At 42.3% G+C, this 11,468-nt stretch overlaps 1 non-coding gene and 1 pseudogene across 1 annotated transcript; one reads left to right on the top strand and one right to left on the bottom strand.

Moving 5' to 3' along the window:
* Positions 1 to 191, top strand: LOC140285990 (U2 spliceosomal RNA). Its single transcript, XR_011910912.1, has one exon. It is a non-coding gene; the product is annotated as a U2 spliceosomal RNA (small nuclear RNA).
* A 7,617-nt stretch (positions 192 to 7,808) lies between these two features.
* On the bottom strand, positions 7,809 to 7,985 carry LOC140285975 (U2 spliceosomal RNA; annotated as a pseudogene).
* Between the last annotated feature and the right edge of the window lie 3,483 nt (positions 7,986 to 11,468).

The following is an 11,468-nucleotide window of genomic DNA, read 5'->3' as shown; positions in this document are numbered from 1 at the left end:
ATCGCTTCTCGGCCTTTTGGCTAAGATCAAGTGTAGTATCTGTTCTTATTAGTTTAATGTCTGATGTGTCCTCTATGCGAGGACTACATATTAAATGGATTTGTATCAATAGGAGTTGAAAAAGGAGCTTGCTCCGTTCACTCCAAGCATCGACCCGGTACTGTAGTGCCCCTGGGAACGGTGCGCTCTCCTCTGCTCTTGTGAAAAAGCAAACAGCGGTGCAGGATGGAAGTTTCAGGGAGCCCAAGATGAAACTTTCTTTTAGTCTGCTGAGAAAAGAGAGTGAATGCGAAGTAGACTTTAACACGGTTCTGGGAGCGAGCCGAGTGCGGGCTAACCAGGAGAATTGCTTGAAAGAAACGCGACACCGAATGAGCGGTCAGAACAAAGCCTCAATACGGTGTTCCTGTGGTGTTTTTATAAAATGCGGTGAAAAAAAAGGTGTGAATGCCCCATAGAAAACTAAAAGGTGGAGCGGAAGTGTTCGGCTGCAAGAAGGTGTGAATGTCCGACTATATTTGGTGAAAAGCAGGTGAAGCAAGGTCTGAATGCCCAACCTTACATTATCAAAAGCGAGATCAGAGGTTTTTGGCTGCAAGAAGGCCATAGTTTGCCAAAAGTGGGTAAGGTGCGAATGACCGACTAAATATCAACAAAAGTGGGGGCGGAGGTCTTCGGATGCAAGTGGGTGTGAATATCCCACCATAGAAGTATGGTGGAGAGGAAGCTGTGAATGGCCGACCACAGTTTGCAAAAAGCGGGTGAGAAAAGGTGCGAATGTCCAACCATACATGATCAAAACAGGGAGCGGAGGTGTTTGGCTGCGACAAGGTGTGAATGTCCACCCATAATTAATGAAAAGCGGGCAACAAGTAGGTTCGAATGCCCAACCATACATCATCAAAAGCAGGAGTGGATGTGTTCGGCTACAAGAAGGTTTGAATGTCCGAGCATAGTTTGTAAAAAGCGGGTAAGAAAAGGTTCGAATGCCTGAACATACATGATCAAAAGCAGGACTGGATGTGTTCGGCTACAAGAAGGTTTGAATGTCCGACCATAGTTGGTAAAAAGTGGGTATGAAAAGGTTCGAATGCCCAAAATCGGCTGAAAAAAACTGTGTTCGGCTGCAAAAAGGTGTGAATGTTTGACTAAAGTTTGTAAGACAAGGTTCGAATGCCTGACAATGTATGATCAAAAGCGGGAGCGGAGGTGTTCAGCTGCAAGAAGGTCTAAATGTCCATCATTAATTGCTAGAAAACATGAAAGAAAATTTTCGAAAATCAATCTGCATATGATCATAAGTGGGAGAGGAGGTGTTCAGCTGCAAGAAGGTGTGAATGTCCTACCATAATTGCTGAAAAATGTGTTAGAAACGGTAGGAATGCCGGACCATACATCATCAAAAGCTAGAGAGGTGGTGTTCGGCTGCAAGTAGGTGTGAATGTCTGACTAAAGTTCAAATATATTAACAAAAGCGGGAGGAGAGCTCTTCGGATGAGTGGTTGAGAATTTCCAACCGTAATCTATAAAATGCGGTGAAAAAAAAGGTGTGATAGAAACCTAAAAGGTGGAGCGGAAGTGTTCGGCTGCAAGAAGGTGTGAATGTCCGTCTATAGTTGGTGAAAAGCAGGAAAAGCAAGGTCTGAATGCCCAATCTTACATCATCAAAAGCGAGATCAGAGGTGTTTGGCTGCAAGAAAACGGGTTAGGTGTGAATGACCGACTAAATATCAACAAAAGTGGGGGCGGAGGTCTTCGGATGCAAGTGGGTGTGAATATCCCACCATACAAGTATGGTGGAGAGGAAGCTGTGAATGTCCGACCATGGTTTGTAAAACGCGGGTAAGACAAGGTGCGAATGTCCGACAATGTATGATCAAAAGAGGGAGCGGAGGTGTTCGGCTGCAAGGTCTGAATTTCCAACCATAATTTGTAAACACCGTTGAAGAAAAGCCTCGAAAGCCCGACTATACACCATCAAAAGCGGGAGCAGAGGTGTTCAGCTGCAAGAAGGTCTGAATGTCCACCAATAATTACTGAAAAATGGGTAAGAAGAGGTGTGAATGCCCAACTATACATCATCAAAAGCAGAAGTGGATGTGTTCGGCCACAAGAAGGTTTGAATGTCCGACCATAGTTTGTAAAAGGCGGGTAAGAAAAGGTTTGAATGCCCGAACATACACAATCAAAAGAGGGAGCGGAGGTGTTTCTTTGCAAGAAGGTGTGAATGTCCGAGCATAGTTTGTAAAAAGTGGGTAAGAAAAGGTTCGAATGCCCGAACATACACCATCAAAAGAGGGAGCGGAGGTGTTCCGCTGCAAGAAGGTGTGAATGTCCGAGCATAGTTTGTAAAAAGCGGGTAAGAAAAGGTTCGAATGCCCGAACATACACCATCAAAAGAGGGAGCGGAGGTGTTCCGCTGTAAGAAGGTGTGAATGTCCAACCATAGTTGGTAAAAAGCGGGTAAGAAAAGGTTAAAATAACCGACTCTACACAATCAATAGCGGGAGCGGAGTTGTTCGGCTAAAAGAAGGTGTGAAAGTCCGACCATGGTTTGTAAAAAGCGGGTAAGAAAAGGTTCGAATGCAAAAATATACACCATCAAAAGCGGAAGCCGAGGTGTTCGGCTGCAAGTAGGTCTGAATATCCACCCATAATTAATGAAAAGCGGGCAACAAGTAGGTTCGAATGCCCAACCATACATCAACAAAAGCAGGAGTGGATGCGTTTGGCTACAAGAAGGTTTGAATGTCCGAGCATAGTTTGCAAAAAGCGGGTAAGAAAAGGTGCGAATGCCCGACAATGTATGATCAAAAGAGGGAGTGGAGGTTTTCGGCTACAAGAAGGTTTGAATGTCCAACCATAGTTTGTAAAAAGCGGGTAAGAAAAGGTGCGAATTCCCGAACATACACCATCAAAAGAGGGAGCGGAGGTGTTCCGCTGTAAGATGGTGCGAATGTCCGACCATAGTTGGTAAAAAGCGGGTAAGAAAAGGTTCGAATGCCCGAATATATACCATCATAAGCGGAAGCGGAGGTGTTCGGCTGCAAGAAGGTGTGAACGTCCGACCAAAGTTTGTAAAAAGCAGTTAAGAAAAGGTTCGAATATCCAACCAAACATAATCAAAAGTGGGAGCAGAGCTGTTCGACTGCAAGTAGGTGTGAATTTCCACCCATAATTCCTGAAAAATGGGTAAGAAAAGGTGCGAATGCCCAACCATACATCATCAAAAGAAGAAGTGGATGTGTTCTGCTACAAGAAGGTTTGAATGTCCGACCATAGTTTGTAAAAAGTGGGTAAGAAAAAGTTCGAATGCTCGAACATACACCATCAAAATTGGAAGCGGAGGTGTTCCGCTGTAAGACGGTGTGAATGTCCGACCATAATTGGTAAAAAGCGGGTAAGAAAAGGTTAAAATACCCGACTGTACACAATCAATAGCGGGAGCGGAGTTGTTCGGCTACAAGAAGGTGTGAAAGTCCGACCATGGTTTGTAAAACGCAGGTAAGACAAGGTGCGAATGCCCGACAATGTATGATCAAAAGAGGGAGCGGAGGTGTTCGGCTGCAAGGTCTGAATTTCCAACCAATAATTACTGAAAAATGGGTAAGAAAAGGTGTGAATGCCCAACTATACATCATAAAAAGCAGAAGTGGATGTGTTCGGCTGCAAGAAGGTGTGAATGTCCGAGCATAGTTTGTAAAAAGTGGGTAAGAAAAGGTTCGAATGCCAAAATATACACCATCAAAAACGGAAGCTGAGGTGTTCGGCTGCAAGTAGGTGTGAATGTCAGATCATAATTTGCAAAAAGCTGATGAGAAAGGTGTGAATGACCGACAATAATTACTGAAAAATGTGTTAGAAAAGGTAAGAATGCCGGACTATTCATCATCAAAAGCAGAGAAGAGGTGTTCGGATGCAAGAAGCTGTGAATGTCCAGCCATAATTACTCAAAAACGGGTAAGAAAAGGTAGTATTGCCAGACCATAAATGATCAAAACAGGGAGCGGAGGTGTTCCGCTGTAAGAAGGTGTGAATGTCCGACCATAATTGGTAAAAAGCGGGTAAGAAAAGGTTAAAATACCCGACTGTACACAATCAATAGCGGGAGCGGAGTGGTTTGGCTACTAAAAGGTGTGAAAGTCCGACCATACATCCTCAAAAGCAGAACTGGATGTGTTCGGCTACAAGAAGGTTTGAATGTCTGACCATAGTTTGTAAAAAGCGGGTAAGAAAAGGTTCGAATGCCCAAACATACACCATCAAAAGAGGGAGCGGAGGTGTTCCGCCATAAGAAGGTGTGAATGTCCGACCGTAGTTGGTAAAAAGCGGGTAAGAAAAAGTTCGAATGGCCAACCATACATCATCAAAAGCAGGACTGGATGTGTTCGGCTACAAGGTTTGAATGTCCGAGCATAGTTTGTTAAAAGCGGGTAAGAAAAGGTTCGAATGCCCGAACATACACCATCAAAAGAGGGAGCGGAGGTGTTCCGCCATAAGAAGGTGTGAATGTCCGACCGTAGTTGGTAAAAAGCGGGTAAGAAAAGGTTAAAATGGCCGTCTGTACACAATCAATAGCGGGAAGGGATGTGTTCGGCTACAAGAAGGTGTGAAAGTCCGACCATGTTTTGTAAAAAGCGGTTAAGAAAAGGTGTCAATGCCCGACAATGTATGATCAAAAGAGGGAGCGGAGGTTTTCGGCTGCAAGAAGGTCTGAATGTCCAACCATAATTTGTAAAAACCGGGGAAGAAAAGGCTCGGAAGCCCGACTATACACCATCAAAAGCGGGAGCAGAGGTGTTCAGCTGCAAGAAGGTCTCAATGTCCATCAATAATTGCTAAAAAACATGAAAGAAAATTTTCGAATATCAAACCGCACATGATCATATGCGGGAGAGGAGGTGTTCAGCTGCAAGAAGGTGTGAATGTCCACCCATAATTCCTGAAAAATGGGTAAAAAAAGGTGCGAATGCCCAACCATACATCATCAAAAGCAGGTGTGAATGTCAGATCATAATTTGCAAAAACCTGATGAGAAATGGTGAGAATGCCCGACTATACACCATCAAATGCGGGAGCGGAGGTGTTCGGCTGTGAGTAGGTGTGAATGTCCGACCATACTTGCTGAAAAATATGACAAAGCAGTTTATGACATATGACATATGATATATAATAATAATAATATGACACCTCCGTTCCCTCTTTTGATCATACATTGTCCGGCATTCGCACCTTTTCTTACCCGCTTTTTACAAACCATGGTCGGACTTTCACACCTTTTAGTAGCCGAACAACTCCGCTCCCGCTATTGATTGTGTACAGTCCGGTTTTTTAACCTTTTCTTACCCGCTTTTTACCAACTATGGTCGGACATTCGCAGCATCTTACAGCGGAACACCTCCGCTCCCTCTTTTGATGGTGTATGTTCGGGCATTCGAACTTTTTCTTACCCGCTTTTTACAAACTATGGTCGGACATTCAAACCTTCTTGTAGCAGAACACATCCACTTCTTCTTTTGATGATGTATGGTTGGGCATTCGCACCTTTTCTTACCCATTTTTCAGGAATTATGGGTGGATATTCACACCTACTTGCAGTCGAACAGCTCTGCTCCCACTTTTGATTATGTTTGGTTGGATATTCGAACCTTTTCTTAACTGCTTTTTACAAACTTTGGTCGGACGTTCACACCTTCTTGCAGCCGAACACCTCCGCTTCCGCTTTTGATGGTATATATTCGGGCATTCGAACCTTTTCTTACCCACTTTTTACCAACTATGGTCGGACATTCACACCGTCTTTCAAGTGTAACACCTCCGCTCCCTCTTTTGATGGTGTATGTTCGGGCATTTGCACCTTTTCTTACCCGCTTTTTACAAACTATGGTCGTACATTCAAACCTTGTAGCCGAAAACCTCCACTCCCTCTTTTGATCATACTTTGTCGGGCATTCGCACCTTTTCTTACCCGCTTTTTACAAACTATGCTCGGACATTCAAACCTTCTTGTAGCCAAACACATCCACTCCTGCTTTTGTTGATGTATGGTTGGGCATTCGAACCTACTTGTTGCCCGCTTTTCATTAATTATGGGTGGACATTCACACCTTGTCACAGCCAAACACCTCCGCTCCCTGTTTTGATCATGTATGGTTGGACATTCGCACCTTTTCTCACCCGCTTTTTGCAAACTATGGTCGGCCATTCACAGCTTCCGCTCCACCATACTTGTATGGTGGGATATTCACACCCACTTGCATCCGAAGATCTCCGCCCCCACTTTTGTTGATATTTAGTCGGTCATTCACACCTTACCCGTTTTCTTGCCGCCAAACACCTCTGATCTCGCTTTTGATGATGTAAGATTGGGCATTCAGACCTTGCTTTTCCTGCTTTTCACCAACTATAGATGGACATTCACACCTTCTTGCAGCCGAACACTTCCGCTCCACCTTTTAGGTTTCTATCACACCTTTTTTTTCACCGCATTTTATAGATTATGGTTGGAAATTCTCAACCACTCATCCGATGACCTCTCCTCCCGCTTTTGTTAATATATTTGAACTTTAGTCAGACATTCACACCTACTTGTAGCCGAACACCACCTCTCTAGCTTTTGATGAGGTATGGTCCGGGATTCTTACCGTTTCTAACACATTTTTCAGCAATTATGGTAGGATATTCACACCTTCTTGCAGCTGAACACCTCCTCTCCCACTTATGATCATGTGCGGATTGATTTTCGAAAATTTTCTTTCATGTTTTCTAGCAATTAATTATGGACATTTAGACCTTCTTGCAGCTGAACACCTCCGCTCCCGCTTTTGATCATACATTGTCAGGCATTCGCACCTTGTCTTACCCGCTTTTTACAAACTTTAGTCGAACATTCACACCTTTTTGCAGCCGAACACAGTTTTTTGCAGCCGAATTTGGGCATTCGCACCTTTTCATACCCACTTTTTACCAACTATGGTCGGACATTCACACCGTCTTACAGCGGAACACCTCCGCTCCCTCTTTTGATGGTGTATGTTCGGGCATTCGAACCTTTTCTTACCCGCTTTTTACAAACTATGCTCGGACATTCAAACATTCTTGTAGCCAAACACATCCACTCCTGCTTTTGATGATGTATGGTATGGCATTCGAACCTACTTGTTGCCCGCTTTTCATTAATTATGGGTGGACATTCACACCTTGTCGCAGCCAAACACCCTGTTTCGATCATGTATGGTTGGACATTCGCACCTTTTCTCACCCGCTTTTTGCAAACTATGGTCGGCCATTCACAGCTTCCTCTCCACCATACTTGTATGGTGGGATATTCACACCCACTTGCATCCGAAGACCTCCGCCCCCACTTTTGTTGATATTTAGTCGGTCATTCGCACCTTACCCGCTTTTGGCAAACTATGGCCTTCTTGCAGCCAAAAACCTCTGATCTCGCTTTTGATGATGTAAGGTTGGGCATTCAGACCTTGCTTCACCTGCTTTTCACCAAATATAGTCGGACATTCACACCTTCTTGCAGCCGAACACTTCCGCTCCACCTTTTAGTTTTCTATGGGGCATTCCCACCTTTATTTTCACCGCATTTTATAAAAACACCACAGGAACACCGTATTGAGGCTTTGTTCTGACCGCTCATTCGGTGTCGCGTTTCTTTCAAGCATTTCTCCTGGTTAGCCCGCACTCGGCTCGCTCCCAGAGCCGTGTTAAAGTCTACTTCGCATTCACTCTCTTTTCTCAGCAGACTGAAAGAAACTTCCATCCTGCACCGCTGTTAGCTTTTTCACAAGAGCAGAGGAGAGCGCACCGTTCCCAGCGGCACTGCAGTACCGGGTCGATGCTTGGAGTGAATGGAGCAAGCTCCTTTTTCAACTCCTATTGATAAAAATCCATTTAATATGTAGTCCTTGCATAGACATATCACATATTAAACTGATAAGTACAGATGGATTATGTGCAATTAGTAAAGAGAGTAGAGGACGATCTCTCTCGTTGGAAGTCCTTACCTATATCACTTATGGGGAGAGTTACAACCATTAAAATGATGATACTACCAAAAGTTAACTATTTGTTCTCAATGATCCCCATAAAACCATCTGCTACTTGGTTTAAGTCACTAGATTCATGCATCTCCAAATTTCTGTGGAAAAACAAACCACCACGTATTAGTTTAAAAACCCTACAGAAGACCAAGGACAGTGGTGGATTAGATTTACCTCATTTTCAGCACTATTCCTTAGCCAATAGGTTACAATATATATCAAAATGGTTTAAACCTTGTTGTTGTCACAGTTCCCAGAGACGTTGTAATCGTTGAGGATTCTATATTCACCCCCTCATTAGAGGCACGTGTTGCAGATTGATGACACTGAATCTTCTTCTCTGTTCATTGCTGGCATCATTCCCAGCATCGTAAGTGTTCGTGGCATTGTTAGCCTCTTCTTCTGGATCTTGATATCGAGCATCCTTTTGTATTTCTGGTTTGTAAGTCCTCTCTCTTCGTTCACCGGAGTCTTCGTCTCTTTGTCCTTGAGTTTGGTGATTTTTTCTTCTTTTGATGCCTTGACACAGTGTGACAGGTGATACCACATGGGAGATCCTTTAACTTGGACTGCTGTCCCTGTGCTGCGAAATGGCTGTGCTGCTCAAATGGTCTCTCCTTCATCATATACACAGTTATTTATACATCACCTTCCACCATGAAGCGTTGTCCCTTTTTGTTTCTCTCTTTGTTCTTAAAATGCTGTTATAAATGTCTAAACCAATCCATTAAACTAGATCATTTTGGCAGTAAAGCGATCTACAATGTGCTTGGTCGCAAAGCTGCTCATCTGTGGTAAACAGCTCTTCAGAAAGGCATTCTTCAATTGATTTCACTCATTTTATGTAATAATTTTGTGATTTCCTACAAAACTACACTTCTTCTCCCATCTGTCTGAGTATTTAATATTGTCTGGGTCCCGTTAAAACATGTATTTTTCCCATCTAATTCCTTGTTTGCTTTAAAACAAGTATTCCCCATTTTCTATCCCTTCAGTAGCCAACCAGTTTGTATGGAGTACACTGGAGCAACTTGACTGATCAGTAAAACACTGCTTTTGTTGTCACCGCAAGGCTTCCCCCGTCGGTTGTTTCACTGAGACACTACTGAGTAACTACAACTCAACACAGTTTATACACATAACATTCATATACATACTAACAAACAAACAAACAATAATTTATCGCAATTTTCTCATCTCTGTTTGAACGTACACCCAGGTAAATATTCCTGTAGTCTTCTCATACCGACTATGGACCCATTCATTGTTTAACTTCACTGTTTTGCAAATCCTAATTGAATATTACACATTGACATTGAACTTTACTGGATAAGCAGGTCTTCATTGCATTCAGCAGCCTATATGTGAGCATTTATGTGTAAGCTGTTCTTCTTTGCATTTATCAGCAGCAAGCAATTCTTCACTGCACATGCATATGTAAATAGTAAAACAATTCCAATGTGTTAGCGAAACCTTCTATATCACAGTGGTTTCTAAGGTCTATTTTAAGTTCTTTGCCATCAGTGAGATGACATTGTTTACAAAGTGTGTCAAATTATCACTGAAGATCTTTTCAGGAATTTCAAATCTAGAAATGAGTTATTTTACGCGTGATTTTGCTACTGAGAGTGCATCTGCTTGTGCACATGGAAATATTTCAGACCATTTGGTAAAAACCTCTGTTGTCACTGAGCAGAATCGTTTCCCTTAACATTAATTTAGTTCAATGAAATCTACAAAATAATGAAATAATGAAATCCAAACAAATATGTTGAAAAAGATACACTGGCTTAGGGAATTATCTTCGTTTTGGTCTTAGATTGCCCTGTGGAATGTATTTTGCACATATTTGACCTGCTAGACAAAACTTTATTCATTTATTTATTCTAAAAAAATGTTTTTAATAATTAGTAAAACCATATGCTGTAAAAACCTGGTTCATTATTGCTTCCATCCCTCCTGTTGAGACATGACATGGTCCGTGGCTCAATACTGCAGCATATTTAAACAAATTCTTTGGCAGTATGGTTTTCCTTCCGGTCATTCATACGAGTCTATTGTAGATGGCAATTGAATAACATCTAATAATGCTAAAATATTTGTAGTTTATACATTTAGCTGTGGATGTCAACATACCTGTTTTCCCAATGCTGTGTTAACACATGTACAGTTGAGAAGGCATACTGACTGTCAGTGTAAACGTTAACAACCTTTTTGTTATTTAATTTACAAGCTTCAGTTAAAGCTACCAATTCGACTGCTTGAACAGAGTAATTTTTTGGTAGTGGTTGTTTTAAGAAAACTTCAGTTTCTGTTACTACTGCAAATCCTGTAGCATTTGTGCCATCAGGGTTTTTTTCCTTGATCTGTTGAATAAATATAGTTATTTCTGCATTTTCATAACGTATATCAGTTAAGTCTGGCCTGGGTAAAACACTGATGGTTATTTCTGGCTTTCCATCTGTGGGGTAGGTAGCAGTGTGGATGGATTAAGTGTAGCACATCTCTCGACAACAAGGTGTGGCTGTGAAAGAAGAACTGTTATGTAGGAGAGATGTCTGGTAAAGATATTTTGTTAAGTAACCATATCACAGCCACTGCATGAGGTACCTTAAGTGTTAATGGGTGAAATAACACCATTATTGTTGATGCCTGCACTGCCAATGGCTTCTGGCCATTGATTCAAAAGTACGATCTCGTCCCTTTTTCCCCCTTTCAGTGGACACTGGCCCCTAATTACCGCAATTCAGCAGGGGGTCTTTCATTAGGAGTACTGGACTCCCCCGTGCACGGTTTCAGCTCCGACCCTGGACAGCGGAAAAAACTTTGAGATCTGGTTTGAGGACCCAATTGTTGAGAAAAGTCTCTCAATGAGACTCAGAGTTGCTGGAGTCAGTTAATGCAAAGGTTTAATCTTGCAGCAAGTTCAAGAATGTGTGTGTGTATGGGTGTATGTGTGCGAACGTGTGTGAGTTTGTGTGTGTGAGAGTTTAAAGAACCTGTAATCCACAGGCAGGCCTTAACTAGCATGGCACGGGTCCAGCCTGTCTCATCTTTTTTGGAGGGTCCAGCGCTCGGCCGTAACCCTTCTGTCTGTTTGGACTCTCACATACATTCGGTTAATCATAGAAAAACGAGAACAAAACTTTTTAGCCCCTTAAATTCATAAAACAGACATGGTGCAGTTATTTCCATTCTAGAAAATAAGAGTAATCACCACCATTCCTATAAATTCTGGATATTCTAACAATCTGAATCTTTTTTAAATGTTCGATGAAGCCCTTTGCTGTTCTGTTTAGAGACTCAGCTGATCATAAACCAAGTTTTGCTCTTGAACCAAGCTTCTAAACTCTTCACCTTTTTCATTTCTCAGTTAGTATTCACTTTAAAACTGATTAAAAGAAAAATTAAATG

Source organism: Leuresthes tenuis, unplaced genomic scaffold, assembly GCF_036924035.1.
Source record: "Leuresthes tenuis unplaced genomic scaffold, fLeuTen1.0.hap1 SCAF_68, whole genome shotgun sequence".
Lineage (NCBI taxonomy): Eukaryota > Metazoa > Chordata > Actinopteri > Atheriniformes > Atherinopsidae > Leuresthes > Leuresthes tenuis.
This window is presented reverse-complemented; position numbering and strand designations above follow the sequence as displayed.